The sequence below is a fragment of the Pinus tabuliformis genome, chromosome 7 (assembly GCF_031772625.1).
Source record: "Pinus tabuliformis cultivar Carrire ecotype Pingquan chromosome 7, CPIR1, whole genome shotgun sequence".
Lineage (NCBI taxonomy): Eukaryota > Viridiplantae > Streptophyta > Pinopsida > Pinales > Pinaceae > Pinus > Pinus tabuliformis.
In genome coordinates, this window is record NC_142293.1 from 1693810550 (window position 1) to 1693831858 (window position 21309).

Here is a 21309-nt window from a genome sequence, read left to right on the forward strand (position 1 = left end):
TGTAGAAAGAAAGAGAAGAGGTTCCTAACTTAGGAGGTCTTGGTTGTCCTTCCTCAAATTTCTTCTCTAACAACATTACCATTGCATCAAATCATAAACTAGAATTCAAGAAACATTTCAAGAAATGCAAAAGGATGATTTTTAGTTGTGATTCATAATTTTATAGAAAAATAATTTAACTTAAATCCTTGGTTGTCCTTTCATATGAAAATTAGATTTTAAACCAAAATAATCCAAGAATCATACAAAAATCGTAACACATCTAAGTAACTGAATCATAAAACTGAAACAAGAAATACTAAATCAAAACTATGCTAATTTATACTAAATCTAACCAAAGTGTACTTAGCTTGGTACGGGGGCCCTCTAAACTTGCCTTGTACACCTGAAGAACTCTTCAACTACAACTAAATTAATAAAGCACCCATAGCATGAACAACAAATAGAACGATAGAAATGATTCTTCAAATTATCTCAAAAGTCTCCAATAATCTCAATACAAAATTACACACTTACACACTCTTGAATGGTTCATAGACTCTATTTAAATAAGCAAATCCTAAACAAACTTTTCTATAATGGCTCTAACAACCTTATCAAACCTAATCCATCCATACAGCCCAAACTCATCAAGTCTGGTTCACAAAATCAGGAAAAATCCCACAAAATAATAAATATGCTCCTTTTAACTAAGAATTCCTGAATGATGAGTCAAGTTTGACCAGCATTGACTGGGCCTGTTTGTGCTCAGTTTGACTGAACCAATAGGTGTTTCTTCTTTCATGGTTCCCAAGATTTCTAAATATGTGCTCAGATCTCACCCAGGTGTCCTGCACATATAACTTCAATGGAGTCTTATAGCGACTACAACCACCCTCCAAAATTTTGCCTTAGCTTCATTTTGGAGCCTCCCTACCAACCATCCTCAGCAGCATGTCTTGCAATTTCAAGTACATGAGCTTCAGTGGTTTTCTAGAATATTTCTAGCCTATGCATGATAGCTTATTTCACTCCCCTCACAGACTGTTTCTCCGAACTTGGTCTAGCTACAGGTTGAGCAGATCCCTCAAGAAATTGTGCAACTCTAGAGGAGAACCAATCTTCTCTCTAGAAATTGTGCAATCCTGACTAGAAGCCTGCTGGCCTCAGAAACTGCGGAATCCTATCAGTCAACCTTCCTAGTGAAAACTGCACAATCTAGCCCAGTGGGATTGCTCAGCCTAGAAATTGCGCAAATTTGGAAAATAGTCAACTGCTCCTCCCAAAAATTGCGCAATTCCTTTGGGCAGTCAGCCTAGCTCTCTCCCCAAAATGCGCAAATTTCTCCCTCAAGCAAATAGGCTGTTGCGTGTCCCATCAGATTGACCGGTTCCACCCAAGAACGAGAAAACTTAACTTCCATGCATGGGCTGATTTTTCTTGAAATAGCAGAAAGTAACATGCAAAAAGCATCCCTAGATTTTAGGGAGCTATTTTTAGCAAGCGAAGATCATTTTAGAAACCTTCCTCCATGTGTCGCTTTTTCCTAGATTTGTGGGATGCGCATCATGAGCCACAAACTTAGTTATTCGACACTTTAGAGCTCAATTTTTCACATTGATCTTGGAGCTCTGACATCCCACAACACATCTAGGAGTCTTCTACACGTCCAACTCAACTATTTCTGGGTAAGTCTGCTTCAGTTGTCTTTTGCAACATTTCTGTCGCTTTTTGTGTTTTGGCTTGTGTGAGTGCTGTCTGCTTGATTTCTGTGAACACTTGCTTTCATTTGCATGCATATTAGCTTATACTAGCACCATTTCAGTTTTCATTAGCATCTCACTGTTGTCGCATGCATGAAAGCGTTTTGCACGAATGGTCACTGATTCGACGACTCGTTTCACACACATTCATGTTGTTCCATTTTCTGAATCTTGCATTCACTATTTTATTCATGATCACTTGTGCTTACACTCAGTATCGCCATGCATTCACATCCATATTTGCTTTCAGTTTCCCGTTGGCGGGTCCGGGTAGCCTCTTCCCAAACTCTGCCTCACCAAGACAACATTCTGCAATCCTGAGAGGGAAGGCTCTGCATTCCTCCCAGAAAATGTGAATTTTTATCAAGTGATTCTCTTCCAGTCTTGCCTTGCAGAATTCTGAGAGGCAGTGACTACTGTCCCAGAACATTGTGCAATGCAATCCTTAGGCATGCATCACTTGCCATCTAGAATTATGTATTGCATAATCCCAAAACCCAACAGGCCACTCTGGATTGCGCATAGTGCAATTCCAGTAGCCAGCCAGCCTACCAGCAGTCTAGACTGCCTTTTGGGCAGTTTCGGTATCCATCCCCCGAGCCTCCCAGGAAAAATTGTGCAATCCTTGCTAGTCAATTCTCAGGCATGTAGCATGTCATCCCTCAAGTTTGTTTTGGTTTTAGCTGATATATTTCTTTCCATGCTTGTCGCCATATCTCTAGGTCTAGCAGGTGTTCATCCACCTCTCAGTAGTTTAGGATCAATGGCCTCCAAGGGAACAGGATCAAAGGACACTAACGGAAGCGCATCTGGAGCAACAATTGAGCAGGTGTCTACGAGTTTGTCAATCTATGAAGACACCAAGCTGATCATAGACAAGGATATCAAGCCCAAATGGCAAGAGGTCAATGATGCATTTGTAGGCACATTTGGGGAAGACCTCAAAGACCACCAAGTCTATGTGAACATTCACAAGTCTGGGTTGTACCGGATTGCATGCACGTATCCTGCATTCCCATGAGCGGACATGATACACTGGATCATCTCACACAATGATACTAAGATGATGACATTGAGTAGTGTCAGCGGGACGAAGATTGCTACCTTCAAGGCACAACATTATCAGCATATGTATCAACCAAATTCAGGATGACACCCAACCAGACTTACAAGACGAAGATACTGTGGAAGGCGTATCAATACTTGTTCATCTTTGCATGTCGCTTGTATGGCCAAGAGAGCATGGAGACCTTCCTACAGAGTTGGGTGATTACATTGGACCAACTGGTTAGTGAAAGAAAAGCATGCAACTAGTCTAACATGTTGGCTCACAGGCTGAAGGAAAGGGAAAGATTATCTACATCGCGGAGGCAGAACAAAGTTGCAAGTTTAGAGTAGACCCACTTGTGCAGAAAGAAACTTTGGCAATAGAGGTGAAGAGGCAACAACACAACAAGAGGAATGCACAAAGGTAGAGATAAAAATAGAGAATGGAGGAAACAGAGAAGGAGTTGCAAGAGTTGAAGGAGAAACTCCGGAAGGAACAGGAGCTACGCAGATAAGAGAAGGAACTGCAGCAAGAACATGTACAACATAGGGTTCAACATGCATAGACAAATGAAACTGCACCCATACAGGTAGTTGACTCATTCGAACAGTTGGCACCAAGCAGATAGGGTGAGCTGTCGCAGGATCAGGACTTCGCTCAAGAGATTGAACAAGTACTTGAGCAGATGGATACAGATATGGAGCAACAAGTTAGAGCAAGTAATCAACCTCATGCCTTACCACCAAGAGGTCGACCTACTAGCTTTACCAGAACTGGAAGCAGAGCAAGTCCCAAGAGACCAAGGAGACACTAAGATCCTTGGCGACAATCCAAAAGGAGAGATGCACAACATATCGTTTGATGAGTCGCAACATAGAGTTTTGCAATCTCATATATTTTCTACTCCAGATGCTCACACATATCCTGCGTAGTTTGAGGAATGAATGATTGTGTCTGACGTGCGCAAGCATCCACCAACATTGGCTGATGCTACCAGAGAATATGTCAAAGCCACTAGCTCGAGTGTTTGCTTCTTGATAGCTCAGAATGAGTGAATGGCTAAGGAGTTTTAGATGGCCAACCAAGGAGGAGAACTGGTTACAACATCTGCCCGAGTAGAGTTGAAGAAGGCAATATTGGATGAAGTATTGTCCCTTGAAACAATCATGCGGGCATTGTATTCCAAGTTTGGTATCGTTCATAAGGTAGCTGTCCATCTCAATGGTTGGTAGCAACAATGTGCTAGGAGAGAATGTATCTTGTCAAACATGCATACTCTTATTGACTACATGCAAACATGGAAAATGAGATAAAAGGGAGCCTCGTTACACTTTCCCAAGATGATGAAGCCCAGAGTGGTTGAGCTGAAGGCACACATCTAAAGTTAGATATGGAACTATGAAGATCTTCCGCAGCTCATCACTAGTCTATAGGCTTCCCATGCATGGGTATTCACGAGTATGGATGTTGTTGTGCATGCACACACGATCCCATCTATTGGGACACTCACCGAGGCAAAGAAAAAGGCACAAGTCCGACTAGAGCTTGACTTGTACTTTGATGAGTTAATGCGCATAACCACCATCGCAGAATTGGTGATTAGTGTAGACACCATGCATCAGTATGTTGCTAGTCCGGCCGCACTCAAGACAATGATGCACATGTTATCAGACGAGTTGGACATAGGAGCCCGAGCAATGTACCTAGATGCGATGGAGGCAAGAGTTCATTTCTAGAAATATGTCATCATAGAGTACACAAGCACCATCACGGACTACCAAGCATGGCATCAGTTCGCCACCATCGACCATCATGAGGATGTCGAAGATTTGGTCTTCCCACAGTTTTCCAAGGCATAGTGATATCTTGCATGGCTTTCTCAAGCCTATTTTGTCTCACAGGGTTACATGTGCAGATTGTCTGTAATGTCTTGTCAAGTGGAAGTTCAAGAGTCAATAGTTGGATGTAATAGTCATAGAGCAGATGATGAGTCATGAGGATAGATGAACAATCATAAAGGGGAATGTCAAGGGCCACCCTACCCTTTGCTATATATAGTCCCTCATAACTCATTGAAGAGGATTTTGGTTAGCCAAGATTCTGATAGGAGTATCTTAGAGAAATCTTGGAGAGTATTGTAACAAGCCTTGGCTTCTCCACTGTGCAGAGCTAGTATATCTCTTTGGAGGAGTAGGCGACAATGCCTATGACATTCCTCTTTCGGAACCGGTGGTTGGTCATGGTTGTATTGTATGAATGGAACTTACACTTCTTAATATAACAAAGCCAACAAGTTCCATGCATATGTCGTATTGTATTTCATCTATCTTGTTTACTCTAAATGATATATGTATCTGTTTTCTTACGCATGCATGTGTAGCTATTTTTTGTATATGTATGTATGAATCTTACTGAAATGTGTTGTTGGTTTAACCATCACTTTGGATTGCTAGCTCACTTGCCTTCCAGTTTGTGATGCATCTTAGCTCATGTGTTCCCTTCTTAACTTCGTGCTTTCACAGGTTTCCAAGGGGCGCACTCACCTCACCCTCCGTGTGTTAGAACTGCTCATGCACCTTCCTTGACTTGCTGCATATGTCACACCCTTGCTACCAACAGGGACATCTTACTTGCCTTTGTGTGAAACTGTGGTCAAGTTAATACCATATGACCCACTACTAGGACTCCTACACCAAACGGTCTGAGGTCTAGTTGGGATTTCTAATTGGGGATATCCCTTACATGTTGGTGGGTCCAACACCATCAACATTTCTAGCACTAGAAGGAGGTCCAGATGACAAGCTGTGTCCTCTCATCCTATTTTGAACCTTTGCACATCCATCATGATGTTTTTCGCATGTCGAACCTCTCAAAATCATGAGGGAGTTTTTGATCTCTTGTTCAAATTCACATATGATGGTGAAGGCGAAGTATCCTAGCCTGAGTACTTAGAAGACTTCTATGCATTCCTTGAGAATGTAGATGAGTTTTATACAGAAGAGGTCAGTCTACTACTTGCATACACACTTCGTGAAGCCCCACAATGGTGGTGCTGTAGCCTTCCTGCTCGCAACATGCACTCACTTGAGTAGTTCTGTGATCTCATTGAATCTACTTTCCATCATTTTTATACATAACCTCTTGACCAAAAAATGTTACAACAACAGAAGGTCCCGCATGAATTTCCTATGGATTTTTGGCAGTGCTTCCATGATTTGCAGTTTGAGGCTCTGAAAAGCCAGATGAAATTTAAATATCTTTGGGATAGATTTGAATATTGTCTTAAAAAATCAGTCCATCCCAAAAAGAAGTTTGAGCCCAAGCCCTATACAACATACTTCAGTGATGGAGCTGCGTAATTGTTATCGGGAATAGTGTCCACTTAGAGCTTCTAATCTCACTAAGACTGGTAGCTATCTTAGAAACAAACAAGTTAAAACTACTTTCGCTTTCCTTTATGAGAAGTAGATGAGATAGGAACAAAGGACACCAACCTCAGTCTTGTGCTTGGTTCCTTGCCAGATTCCTCTCCTTTCTGATAGATCTTCGCCACTTCTTCTTCATCTACCCAGCTTCAAAGAGCACCTGTGGAATCAAAGCAGCATAATACTATCGAAGAACAAAGATCTACAAACATAAGCAATACAGGACCAGATATGTATTGGCCACACAAATGCATATATCATCAAACATACAAGAATGTGGAGGAAAACTTGAATAGCTTTATTAATATCAAGAATAGCAAAGAGGATTACAACCAATTGTTCTGACCCAGCATCATCCTCCAGCAAGAAAGCCCTTCTTCACCTCATGTAAAGCTTAGATCACCCAACACTATGATGTTGCACCAGGAAACCAACAACACTTCCTTACAAGATACAAGATTCCAGCCTCTGGATCTCTGTGATGAGGGATCCATATATAGATGATTGTAGGGGGGGGAGTCAGTTTCTAGGTTTTTGATTAGTGTTCTCTCTCTGATAGTTCTTGATTCCACTTGGAGATTGATGATCTCTTACTCATCCTTGGGTGAATTCAGAGAGGCAAGTGTTAGAGGAGAAGTTTCTGGAAGATTCCATGATCCTCCACCTCACAAGCTATCTCTGCCATTTGTCCATTCTCGCCCATCGCACCCTACAGAAGGGCTTTCCAGTATGCATCGCACCCTTTACACTGAGTAGGTGATATGAACCGCACCCTCTGCACTGGGCATTCTGTATGGTCCATTTTTGAGCAGTTCTGAGTAGTTTTCTGTGGAAAACTTATGGGAGATGATGTAATCAGCTGACCTTGTTCCTTTAGGGAGTGAAGCAACACTTTTAGGGACTTAGGAGCCTTTAGTTTATGGACATTTATGATTGGGGTTGTAGTGCCCAAAAATGTCTAAATAGTTGCCCCCTAAAGCATGAGGTCGTTAATCTTTTGATGTCGGGTGAAATGCTTTATCATGAGGATCTAAAGTTTTTTCAAGCTGGAAGGCGACCTGTAATAAGATACAATAAAATACATTATATTCATAATACTTTTCATGATCTAGTTGAGGTGGGCATTCCCATGCTTAGCTTTATAAATTCATTTTCATTTACATAAGACAGACAACCATCTGTGTAGCAAACTGATGATTCGGACAGAGTCATCATCCTTTGATTCAGATGATCATCTGTTCGGCAATTATGTACATTTGATGTATTTATATTCCTGAATATATAGTAGCCCGGATGGATGAAACTAGATCCGGGGTCTTCAAAACTCATTCAATCTTCACTCGGAGTACAAGTGGATCCATGTGAAAGATGTTTTGAAGTCAAACATGGAAAGACATCGCCTGATTACCAGCCAATGATGTAAGCTATTAACAGGCACGAGAGGAATCACCAATAATGACAATGATCCTCAAGGTACTATAGTAAAATTCGCATGGTGTGAAAAAGGGACTTGGCGTCGAACACCACACAAAATCTCTCAGTCGAAGGCCATTGATGTAAACCTGTCATCGAAAGTGAGAAACTTGCCATTGAGGCATGCAAGCTTCAAAGTATTGAAAGGGGTTGTTCCTAGGTCGACTTCTTGGATAATGAGGTGATGTCAACAAGAAGTGACCCGTCATAGGAGGGCCTTAATGAATCCCACATCTATGACACAGAACGGAGAAAATGATTTTGGAGGTGAAAACGATCTGATGATACAGGGTTCAGGGTGGTGGTCATGAAAGAATGGAGCGAGAATGTATTGTAGTGGATGAGACACAGGTGAATTCTCTAAGCGACTTCTCTTGAACATAACAGTGACACTGACAATGGATTGGTACCGTTAACCCCAAAGATGGATGGCATGATGGACCAATGGTGATATGACCGGTGAACGAAATAACCCAACCCAACTCGGATGTGGAGTGAAAGTGTCATGTTCTAGAGCGACTTGCTACCAATAAAGTTTCTTCAAGTTTTCTTCCCAATTTTCCCTAGTCATTGCTGATGAGTACCTCTTTATTTTTGTCAAGCTCGAGGAGGATAACATATGCTTGTTCTATAATCCGGTCTTCAGGCGAACCCATCGCTATGTTTTAACGAGCCTAGCGACAGTGAAACTCGTTCTCGTCCATTTGGACAAGTTTGTCGCTATTGGTTTTAACGAGTTTAACGACAATGATAACTCGGTCCTTTTTCATTTTTAGAGAGTCTGAAAAGGGATGGAAAGGAAACTCCATTGATTCTTTTTTGTCATATAATCCCTTAAGTCCGAAAAAGCATAAAATAATACGAAAGGGATGAATTTTCGATAGTTTTAATGAGTCGAACAAGACAAGCACTCGATCTTTTTGTGTAATAATCCCTCGGGTCAAAAAAGATTAAAATCTATAGGAGGGATAGAACTTCCGATGACTTTAACGAGTCGAAGAGGCCAATCGCTCGGCAATCTTTTCATATTTTACGAGTCAGGTGAAAAGAGCTTAAAGGAGACTTGTTTTTTGAGGAACGAGTGATAATTTCGGGTAGTAGCTGATTCCATGTAAGGTTTGGAATTTTTCAATCATGGAAGTATCACAAGGATGGCTAGCAAGATCACTCATCGCAGCTGTTCCTCAAAAGGGCAAACAATCAAATGGAGGCATATGATCGGCTAAAAAGTGGAGGTGATGATGAGAACATGACCAAGGCTTAAAAGTTGATGATAATGCATTCACAGGTCATTTACCGAAAATTGGTTCATTTTTGAATGAGCTTAAACTCTGGGGGAAACATTTGCTCATTTCTTATGTTTAATTTTTAACGAGCTTGAACTTCCATGTAAAAACTGCTCGTGATAATGGTCATTGATTATTTGATACACCGTTAGCACTTTTTTCTTTCAATAGCCGTACTACCTGTTCAATTGCTTCATCAAACCGATTAGAAATGAAAACATATGCTTGATAAATGAGTTAAAAACACTAACACCCTACTCAAATTACGTGAATAGTATTTTAGAAGTGACTTTTACCTCTCATTTTACCATTTCATTTGAACTTGGTTTGTTGGAGCTCTAGAGGTGCTTTTCCCCCCTGATTTTCACTAGCTGATTCTGGGAGATTCTATAGACAATTCTCGGCACTGTCTAGACTAGGTAGGAGCTAAATCTGTGCTCTTCAGTTACATTTTTTCCTTTTTGAATTCTGAGCATGTTTCCCTACCTTGCTGAGCCTTTGGGGTTTGAACAATTTGCCCTGGCACCATCGCACCCTTCCTACATCGAAAGGTGCGATGCATACTGGTCTTGTCACTGTCTAGTCAGTATGCATCGCTCCCAGTACACTACTAGGGTGCGATGGGTGAAAGGAGGAAACTGTTTGCACTGTTTTCTCATGGAATTTTTTGCCTGTTTCTGCCAAATCAGGACCCTGACTCTTCTCTTGTTTATTTGTCAGAGATTCATCAGAGTAAAATGGTTGTTACATGGCGAGAACGTGAGCATGAAGAAGAGGACACGGTTGCTTTACATGATCCAGGTACAGTGACTGCACTGCGGAACTGTGGCCTGCTAAAGTTTTTCCGCATTTCTAGCATGAGGCAACAAATCAACTTATTGCAATATTTTCTTGATTTCTGGGATCCTACCAACCAGGTGTTCTAGATCAGGGGCAAATTTATCCCCTTGACTATCGTGGACATCTATTTTTTGACCGGTTTATCGAGGCATGGTGCCCCTCTCTCATTATCAGGTTCTGCCCGCGGGGGTGAATTTGTGAGAGAGTACATTTGCCGGCATTACAGAGAGGGATCTCAGCCGAGTACAGATGGCAAGATCAACATCCGATATGTCACTGATCGGCCCTTGAGGACCATTCTGCTCACTTTTTCTAGACTAGCTGGTAGTGCGGCTCTTCACATAGCTAACGGGTCTTACATGTAGTACGCTTTGGAATGCCTCGAACCGAAGGTGTTCAACTGGTGTGATGCAGTACTCTCTGTGATGAAAGAACAACTGACCAAGGTGAAAAGCAGAAGATCCAAGAATTTCAGCTATGGTTCTATTTTGACTGCTTTTGCTTTGGAGAAGATCCCACTGATGCAGCCGCAGTACATCTCACTTGGCTTACCTCCACCGACTGAGCCACAGATGCAGAGATGGGTTGACCTCATGTCTCGACATGCTGGCCAGCCTCAGATTTCTTTCTCTGATACCTTCTTTGAGTGGTTCGACTGTCAGGAGATGGTTTACGCCAAGTTTCCATATGCTGGCATGGATTTCCGGGGGGACCCGGATTTGGTGCTGCCGGCTGGTGAGTAGTGGGGTGCTATGGGTAAATTCTCTGACCATATCTCTGTTTATTGTTTTTATAATGTTCTTATGTTTTCTTTGATCAAGACTAATCAAAACTCATGTGCTCATATAGATATTGGACCAGTTCAACCAGCAGTACGCTGGAGAGAACCAGCTGCCGCTCCGGCAGGAGAGGCTGTGGGGAGGGCCATCCTCCGCGACCTTGATGTGGCCGAGACTCTTTCAACATTACAGGATCAGGTTGAGGGTCTCACCCTTGGTATTTCGGACGTGAGGACCAACGAGCTGCCTCTGCGGTTGCAGCGACATACTACTAGCGTGCCGAGTAGATGGACTAGGCTTTTACACATGATAGCACAGGCGGTGACTTGTTATCACCAACAACATTAGACTAGGGTGCCCCCTAGCATTTTGAGTTTTGGGTCATTTGACCGATTTTTTCTTGGTTATAGAACATTATGTGTAAACCATAAATAGTTATATATATATATTTTTGATTTGCAGAGCTTTATTTTGGTTAAGTTACATGATCTTGTTGCAAATATTGATAAAACGCTTCTTTTATAAATGTCGCAAATGTCTATCTAACACATAATTTTCCAATGAGTCTGTTAATGTGTTTAAATTTCTAGAAATATGTTGATATTGAATGAAATCGAACTATCTTTCCAAAATTCTGACCCTTAGGAACATGCGATAGATAGCTGGATTCCGTACAGAGTAGATACCAGTGAGTTGTAGAATGACGAGCTGTGAGTCTAGCCCAATGACAAGTCAATGTATGCCATGTGCAATGGCATTAGAGAGGAGTTCTATTAATGCACTGTATTCAGCGATATTTTTCGTCGACCGACCAATACATACCCCTCTGAAACTCACTAACTCACCGCTGGGGTCGAAGATGGCCCAGGTCGCAGAAGATAGGTTTCACAAACTACGACTCACTCTGTCGACATATCCAACAAATTATTCCAATAGGTTCGACATCTGCAAAAGTGCAAGAAAAAGATTACCTAACCAAAACAATTACCCTTAGCGAAAACAAAAATGTAACAAAAGCATAGGGATTACTATGTTGAACTAAGCATAGTAACGCTTGAGGTACAACCCATTGCGGGGTTGTGCCAGTAGAATCCCATCATAATCCATCAACTCGTAGGCTCCTTTTGCTAATACATGCTTAACGATATAGGGACCCATCCATAAAGACTTGAACTTACCTGCTCCCAACTTATCAGACTCCTGGTTGTAAAGTAAGACCAGGTCGCCTTCTAAGAAGACACGAGGTTTGACATTTTTGTCAAACTGCATTTTGACTCATTTCTTATGGGCCTCGTTAGCCGAAGCTGCATCACGATGGGTTTCATCCAATTGGATTAGTTCCAAGACATGAGCCTCTTCATATGAAGTTTTGGTGAGAAGGTCAACCTTAAGCTTGAGGGACGAGATTTCACACTGAACTGGCAAGATTGCTTCTAGGCCATACACTAGTTGAAAAGGTGTAAACCTGGTTGCATTCATCACCGATGTCCGGTATGCCCACAAGGCCGAGTACAGGATCAAGTTCCAACTCCGTTTATGGACTCCAATCATCCTTTTCAGCATGCGCTTCAGGACCTTGTTGATTGCCTCAACTTTTCTGTTAGCTTGCAAATAATACAGAGTAGAGCTGTCGTGGGACAGTCCTAATTTGGCAGCTAACTCAACCATCATGTGATTGTGAAATTGCAATCCATGATCTATGACTATGGCCTGTGGAACGCCGAATCTGGAGACTACGTGATTGAAAAAGAAAAGGGCAGTCGTTTCGCCACTGTTGTTTAATGTAGGCATCGCCTCAGCCCATTTGGTAAAATAGTCTATTGCGACTATGATATACCCATGCCCCCCGGTCGAGGTGGGGTACATGTCATGAAATCTATGCCCCATTTGGCGAATGGCCCAATGGCAACTACTGGTTGCAGAGGCGTAAGTGGTCTCCTGGTTTTGCTATCGAGGATTTGACAAGCATGGTAACTTCTGACTACGGTTATGCAATCTTTGAACATTGTTGGCCAGAAGTATCCTGCTCGTAAAATCTTTTGCATCGTAGCATAACCAGATTGATGCCCCCCACACGCGCTTGAATGGAAATCGTTAATGAATTTTCCTTCTCCTCATGGGTGAGTCACCTCCCCAGAACTGTATCAACACCACGACGGTAAAGCATATCACCGACGATCACATAGTCTTTTGCTTGGTATCAAATCCGTCACTGTTCTGAGCGTGAGGTATTAGACCTATATGTTTGGGTTTGGAGATAGATGATTATATCTCCATACCACAGATTGCTTGAAGATATCAGAAACAAATTTTCGTCCACGATTGCTTCTTCGGATGTTGCATCGTTGGACGACGATGGGAGATCGCATAGTAACTCCGTGAAAACCAGGGCTTTCTTTGATTTGGATTTTTTGAATTCCAGATCAAACTCTTGTAAAATTGCTATCCATTTTGAATATTTTCCCCCCAGTAACTGTCGCGACAATATATAAGTCATGGGGTTGCAATCTGATAAAATGGTAGTTTTTCTGAAGAGGACGTAGTGTCGAAATCTCTGTATCGCTTGAACAGCTGCTAGGGCTAGCTTTTCAACATAGGAGTACTTCATTTCGGTATCATTTAAGTTTTGACTTAAATAATATATAGGATGTTCAATTCCATTGTCTTCTTGAACTAATACCACTGCTATGGTCGTATCTGCTGCAACCAGATACAGGTTAAAGTCTTTTTGATAATCGGGAGCGTACATTAATGATGCTTTTATCAGGGATTCCTTTAGAGCATCAAAGGAAGCTTGCGCGACCTGGTCCCAGATGAAGGGTACTTATTTTTTCAATAGATGAGTATAACCTTTAGCAAGTTTGGCATAATTTGGAATGAACCTCCTCAGAAAGTTTGCTTTCCCTTTGAGTTTCTGTATTTGAAGCAAATTTGAAGGTGGAGGCAAATCAATGATTGCCTGGACCTTACATGGGTTGAGACAAATCCCATTCTTTGAGACCACAAAGCCAAGTAAATGACCAGAACTGACAGAAAAGACACATTTGTGTGGATTGAGTTGTATATTGTAGTGTCGACAACGTAGAAATATCGCTCTCAAATGCTGTGGATGATCGGTCCGCTTTCGCGAATGAGCTGGAAGATCGTCGAGATATGGTTGAACGATGTTCTTGATGTCATGGAATGCATAATTCATTACCCTCTGAAGCATTGCCCCTGTGTTCTTTAAACCAAAGGGTAGCTTGCGATATGTGAATGTGCCCCACGGACAAATAAATGCAGTCTTTGACTGGTCTTGTGGGCAGATATTTATTTGATTATACCCAAAAAATCCATCCATAAATGAAAAGATTTCACATCCGGCACATTCATCAATTATCTAGTCAATGAAGGGTGTAGGTTAGTTGTCTTTTGGACAAGCTTGATTTACATCCCTATAATCGACACACACTCTAATCGTTCCTTGTTTTTTCATTACAGGAACAATATTCGATACCTAATCGGTTAGAGTAACTGGGTAAATAAAACCAACATGGAGGAGTTTTTCCACTTCCGCTTTGATGGCAACGACTTTCTTGGGGTGCACCTGCCGAAGCCGTTGTCGTATCGGTTTGACATTTGGATACATCTTAATTTCATGTTCAACTATGCTTGAGTCAATGCCTGGCATTTCATCATATGAACAAGCAAAGACATCTCTAAATTCGGGAAAAAGAGTGCAATATACTTCCAATTCTGAAGGAGAACAAGATTTGCCAACATGAATATTCTCTACAACATCTATTTTGGTCGAGATATTTATGGCGATTGTCTCTTCAATATTGGACAAGTTTCGTTCGAAATCCACCATATTTACAGTATTTGACAGAAATTCAAAAACCGAGGGATGATCAAGGTCACTGGAACTATCTTCCTTACAATTCGGAAGATGGGAATGATGGTGGTAATCTTCCCATGGTGCCCCGTCAATCATCATTGACTGAACAATTCCTTCGTCTGTAAAATATACTTGTGACCAAGGATCTGAAGGGGTGCCATACTCCTTAGACCTATCTATCCAAACACTTGATGAGCATTGATTCAGGTTTGCCTCCCATGCTGAAAACATTGATTGCTATAATATTTCCATTGGGCTTAGAGGCAATACCTGTAGATGATCCATGTTAATATCGTTTTCTGACATCTTTTGAATGGAAGATATCATATTGCAGGTTCCCACGTTGGCCACTTCCGCCAAATTGATTGGAGGCGGTAGGGCAAAAGTCCCCATTAATGTAGGGTCTTTTAGTAGGCCTACTCTGATATTTTGAAGCGAATGAGGGTTTCCATGGATCATCGGAATGCTTCCCGTAACTTGTGAACTATTGGGGAGAAATGTTTGTTGGTCGATGATTGTAATTCCTCCTTGGAAAGGAAATGCAATCTTCCTAGAGTAGGTCGACACAACGGCAACCATGACATATATCCAGGGCCTTCCCAGTAGGATGTTGTAATCAAGGTTTCCGTTGATAACTTCAACATCAATCTCTATTGTTTTGCTCCCCACTTTGACTTGCAAGTTACTTAATATCCCATATGGGGTGTATGTTCATCCATCAAATGCTTTTAATGTCGTTGACGATCGCGACAAGGGTGGAGATCCTAAAGTTTTCCAGCAGCTCATCGACATAATACATGTAGATGCCTCCTCATCAATAATTGTTCGATGAACAGTTTTGTTGAGGGCTTTCACTTGAATAAGGAAAGCTAGTTGAGCTGGTAACTGAGGGTCATATCCTTTGTGATTAAAGGCCACCAGATTGGAATCCGTTGGGTCAATCCCACCTATCGCTGATAATAAAGCCTGCTTTTGGGAGGGCAATTTTGCAGTACCTCAAATGTCGACATCACAGACAGCGATTGGGCTAGATCCTCCACTATATTATAATGTTGTGGTACTCTGGCACGAGGATTAAATGTCGATTTGTGTACTACTCCCTTTGGCGGTTTTATTGTTAATTCAGGAGTGATGGGTGGCACAACTTCGGTTGAAGTTGTTGTCGAACTACTAGGTTGATCATTATCCTTGTTCGACATCTGTGGATTCCCGTAATCTTTATTACTTGTCGATATCAAAGCATCATTCTGGTGCTTCAAAACAAACAACATTAGCACTTGTGACGAGGAAGCATTGTTGTTAGCAACTAGATTTGTTCCTGGGTTCAGAAACAGATCAGTCAATACTGCCGAGGTTTTTGAACTCTTGAAGAATTTTCTAAGCTCAGCCTTATATGGACACTCTCTTGTCCAATGATCCTCATCACATATTAGGCATGGACGATTTGGTTTCCTATCTCCAGAAGTGTTTGCAGAAGATTTTTCAGGAGACAACTCCTCCTGTTTCTTCTTCTTCCCTTTCTTTTTTTTCTTGCCTCCTGGTTGCTTGGGTTCTTTGCCTTTGTCTGTTGACATGGAATTTACTTCCGAGGCTAGAAGTTCTTCATTTGCATTTTGATCAGAAATCTTATGGGATTTTTTAGATGTAGCCTTTGTCGATTTCGTGCTTGTCGTACCTATCACACCATTGCCGGAATGAGAGTCTTTTTTTGATTTAGGAGGGGGAGGAATGGAAAATTCTAGTCTAGGAGCACCAGGGATTTTATCGTAGAGCATGCCAAACTGAGTATAGATCAAGTCTAGATATTGTGCATGAGCAATAACTTGCTCTTCAGTGATGACTCCTCCCTTTGCCACATCTTCCGTAATAGAAGGTAACAATGACTGAATAAACCATTCAGCCAACAGCTGATCAGGAACATATGTTTTTACCATTCTACGACGATGCCACCACTCATGAATATGATTGGATATGTGAGTGGCTGTTGTTTGTTTGAAATTGGTAATAAGCTTTGTTCCCGTTTCATACCTTATGGGTAATTGAAAATGGGTTAAAAAGGTTGTGGCTAGGGTATTGAAGTTATCAAATGAATCTCTCGGCAATTCGATATACCATTTTGCAGTCGGATCGGTTAACGTTCGGTGAAAAAGGTGAAGCTTGATCAAATCATTGTTTAGAGTGTTGGACGAACACCATAGATGAAAAGTCATCACATGATTTGACGGGTCTTCACCCAAATTTCCATTAAATTTAGGAATATATGAAGGAAGTTTATGCGGAATCGCTGGCCACCAAGGGGTGTAAGAAATTGGATCGTTCGTTAGTCGATTTAGATCTGGTAACTCTAAAGTCGCCATGAAAGGCAACTGTTGATTCAGGCTTGGAGAAGCATATCCAGGATAAGATGGAATTGCCTGAGCAGTTGGTCTTTGCATACCAGCATAATGCATTTGATGTTGGTAACTTTGGTAAGGTAGATAGGCATGACCACTATGATATGGTTGATGTTGACCGTTTTGAATGTACGACTACCCATTATTTGCAAAGAATTGTTGTTCAGATCCTTGGTAAGCCTGTTGGAATTGCGGTTGTTGGTATTAAACCAGCCATGGTTGTGAAGCCATGAGCTGTTGCCCAGTGTTGACTGTTTGACCAAGATGGGGGTAATGGTCCCCGTTTGAACTTGGGTCATTCCACTAGTCAGTGATTGTGGTTGTGTCGTAGGGACAAGAGGTTGTTGCATTACTACCTGAGAAACCTGAGGTTGGCATACAACAGGCAATGCTTGTACTTGCGATACTGCCACAATAGCCGGCGTAGTGGGGATATTTGACATAGGTAAACTTTGTTGCATTGAGTATACAACTCTTGGTTGTTGAGGCAGGATTGGCACCCAACCGCTAGACGTAATTCCAGCATAACCTGAGTTTTGTTGTGAACTCCCGCATGGTTGTTCTCCTGAAGAAGACAATGAAAGGGTATACAACCCTCCATACAGTGGTAATCCAGTTCTCAAAGGAATGACTTGCCTTTGAGGACCGGATTGCGCAAATTGATACAGCGAAGGATCAATTTGCTGAGACTCAACATAAGATATTCTAGATACTATTCCAGACGAACAAACGAGAACAGTCCAAACTGTCGAAACAGCCCCTGGATGGACTCCATCTAGTGATTGAGAACTAGTTGGGACAGATGGTACGCCGACGAACATCGTTAGAGTAGCAGCAGAAAGTCCTGCCGCTGCTGTGTTGGATGACACAGTCCTAGATGTCGATGGTTGTTCAGACATATTTAGTCTATCCAAAAGATTCCTTAGCGATTCTTCAGGAAATTTAGATGGCGAGAGACTAACTTCTGATGAAGAAGGGTATAGGGTGATCCTAGCTCCAAATTGCGATGGAGCGTTAGATGGAGGATCCTCCATAATCTCTTCTATGGAAATCAATCCAGGTGGAAGAGGTAGACCGTCAGGTCCGTAAAATTTTTCTAGCGCCTGAGAAGGAATAAGTTCTGCAGCGATAGATGTTCAGGGAGTAACACCTTCCGAATCAGTCGTGGATGGAACTGTTTCGGGGATAGAAGTGTTTATCGTCACACTAGGATCAGTTGTAATGTCCTGTCGTGGCCGTAAAATTTCTTCTGTAGAGGCAGGGATACTAGAAATGTTTGGAGTAACCAGAGTCTCTAAGGATGTCGAAGTACTTGATCCAACTAACCTAGGGGACTTTGATCCGGTCAAACGAGTTCGCTTTGTCCGGAATAGTTTTGTTTCTAGAGTCAATGATGGTTGACTCGTAAGTCTCTGCGAACGATGAGGTTTTGATTGACTTTCTTCCACGATTGTGGATTACTTGATCAACTCAAAATAAAAAGGGGGAAAATGATTCCAAATTAAATGAATTTTAGACGCTTTGACACAACTTGTTTTTTCAATTTTTAAGAGTCGAGAAAAAACAAAAGATGACTCTAGTCGCCTTCGAGTTTTAATGAGCCCGAAGTGACAAGTGCTCAGATGGACCTTTTCCTTTAAGGAGTTTGAAAAGGAATGAAAGAGACTACTCTAGAAATCTAGACAGAGGGATTACCAAACCATTCACAAAACTATAGAATACTTTTTACGGTATGGCAGTCAATCTTCCCGAATGTTGTGTTCAATGCATTACGATCAATAGGGTGGTAGACACGGCTTCCTAAGGATAAAGGATATAGCCTATTGTGGTCTCCCAATATATACTTGACGGTACGTGGGAGCACAAGTCCATACTAGCACTTATCGTCTCAAAGAGGAGGAATCACCCAACCAACAATGAAAGCGACAGTTACTAGGCTTTACAACGCCGGAATACGTCTCTAGCCTAGACTTCTAGATGTTGTGCGTTAGGTTCCAAAGCGTTTTTAGGTTCATTAAATTTATTTTATAGTTGATCTTGTTTAAGAAATTTTCCTTTCAGGTTCACCGCGTGATGTATATATACAATTCCTAAAATGCAGTCTAAGATGATAAACAATCGTTTAATCTTCTTTTGCAATGAAAATCCTAGCTACTAAGGAAAGAGAACTGAGGGTCTTTCAACAAAGAGCACAGAGCACACACTAAATGCACTGTCCTAAATCAAACCAACAAGTAGTCTAAATGCAAATGCACATGCATGTATTTGTTTTCAGCCTTCTTAATGTTTGAATGACAAGAAGAATGCTAAGTGCAAATCTGAATTATCTTTCCAAAGCGACAATACTAACAAATTTCTTTTCAAAATGAAGTGAAGATAACGACGACACTTTGCAATTTCGAATTGAAAACTATTTTCGACACTTGAAAAACTACTAATTCAAATCACATACAAGAGTAACAGTATAATCGACTATCAAGAACAATGGGATTCTCTTCTATGACTAAAAACAACACTTGCGACACTTTCAGATCAAGAAATGACAGTCTGATTACGCTACTTCTTTGTAAAAGAGAACCGAAAATGGCGCAAAATGCATAAAAATTAACCTTCTCTGACCATCGCACCTGTTACACAGGGAATCTAGTATGCATCTCAACTACTGCACACGGGAGGTGCGATGCATACAGACTACCTTGAAGAGAGGGTGCGATGGTAGCAGTGCGAGACTTCTACTTGGTATTTGGTCACAATTTGCAGTTCAGTTCAGCGATTTAGGTCGAGCAAGTGATGTTCAGTAAATATAAATCATAGGGATTGATCTAAGGAGGTTACTAGAGCCACCACTAGGGCAATTAGAGTGTTTGCAGATCGATTGTTCAATTTATAAACAAAACCCGGAGATAGACTGAAGTAGCATTGATCTACTTTGCACTTGCATAGTAAATGCAGTTCGAAGGCTAGCTGGTTTGACTTCAGGCTCTGTCTGTAAGTTTATAAAACAAATAAATATAGACTAGCAAACAGTCTATTAGCTCCCCAGTGGAGTCACGATTTTGTTATCGGGAATAGTGTCCACTTAGAGCTGCTAATCCCACTAAGATTGGTAGCTATCTCAGAAACAAACAAGTTAAAACTACTTTCGCTTTCCTTTATGAGAAGTAGCTAAGAGAGGAACAAAGGACACCAACCTCAGTCTTGCACTTGGTTCCTTGCCTGATTCCTCTCCTTTTTGATAGATCTTCGCTCCTTCTTCTTCGCCTACCCAGCTTCAAAGAGCACCCGTGGAATCAAAGCAACATAATACTATCAAAGAACAGAGATTTACAAACATAAGCAATACAGGACCAGATATGTATTGGCCACACAAATATATATATCATCAAACATATAAGAATGTGGAGGAAAACTTGAATAGATTTATTAATATCAAGAATAGCAAAGAGGATTACAACCAATTGTTCTGACCCAACATCATCCTCCAGCAAGATTAGATCACCCAACACTATGATGTTGCCCCATGAAACCAACAACACTTCCTTACAAGATAGAATATTCTAGCCTCTGGATCTCTGTGATGAGGGATCCATATATAGATGATTGTAGGGGGGTGAGTCAGCTTTTGGGTTTTTGATTAGTGTCCTCTCTCTGATAGTTCTTGATTCCACTTGTAGATTGGTTATCTATTACTCATCCCTGGGAAAATTCAGAGAGGCAAGTGTCAGAGGAGAAGTTTCTGGAAGATTCCATGATCCTCCACCTCACAAACTGTCTCTGCCATTTGTCCATTCTCGTCCATCGCACCCTACAGAAGGGCTTTCCAGTATACATCACACCCTTTACACTAAGTAGGTGATATGCATCTCACTCTCTGCATTGGGCATTCTGTATGGTCCAGTTTTGAGCAGTTTTCTGTGGAGAACTTCTAGGAGATGATGTAATCAGCTGACCTTGTTCCTTTAGGGAGTGAAGCAACACTTTTAGGGACTTAGGAGCCTTTAGTTTATGGACATTTATGATTGGGGTTGCAGTGCCCAAAAATGTCTATAACAGTAATCACAGACATATACGTTCACTATCCCAAGTGATTGTCCGTCGTCCCCTCATCAAACAACTCCACCATTGCAGAGTGATGCAGGAAAACATGCATACATAGCCATTCAATTGTCACATCCTCCCAACATCACTTCGCTTAAGTCTCGTGCATATTTGGTTGTGAGTCCATTGAGTTTTCACATGCATTTTTTACCTCAACCTCCGTCTTCGTACTCGGATGATCCTCTGGATGATACTCTCTTGTGTTCTTCCATTCCAGACTCTACACTTATTGTAAACAAGGATGAAGCCATCAATGGAGTTGGTGTTGCACAACCATCATGCATTGTCATACATGAAGAGTATGACTGGGAGCTTGAGCATCAACACTCGGCGAAGGATGACTCCCTT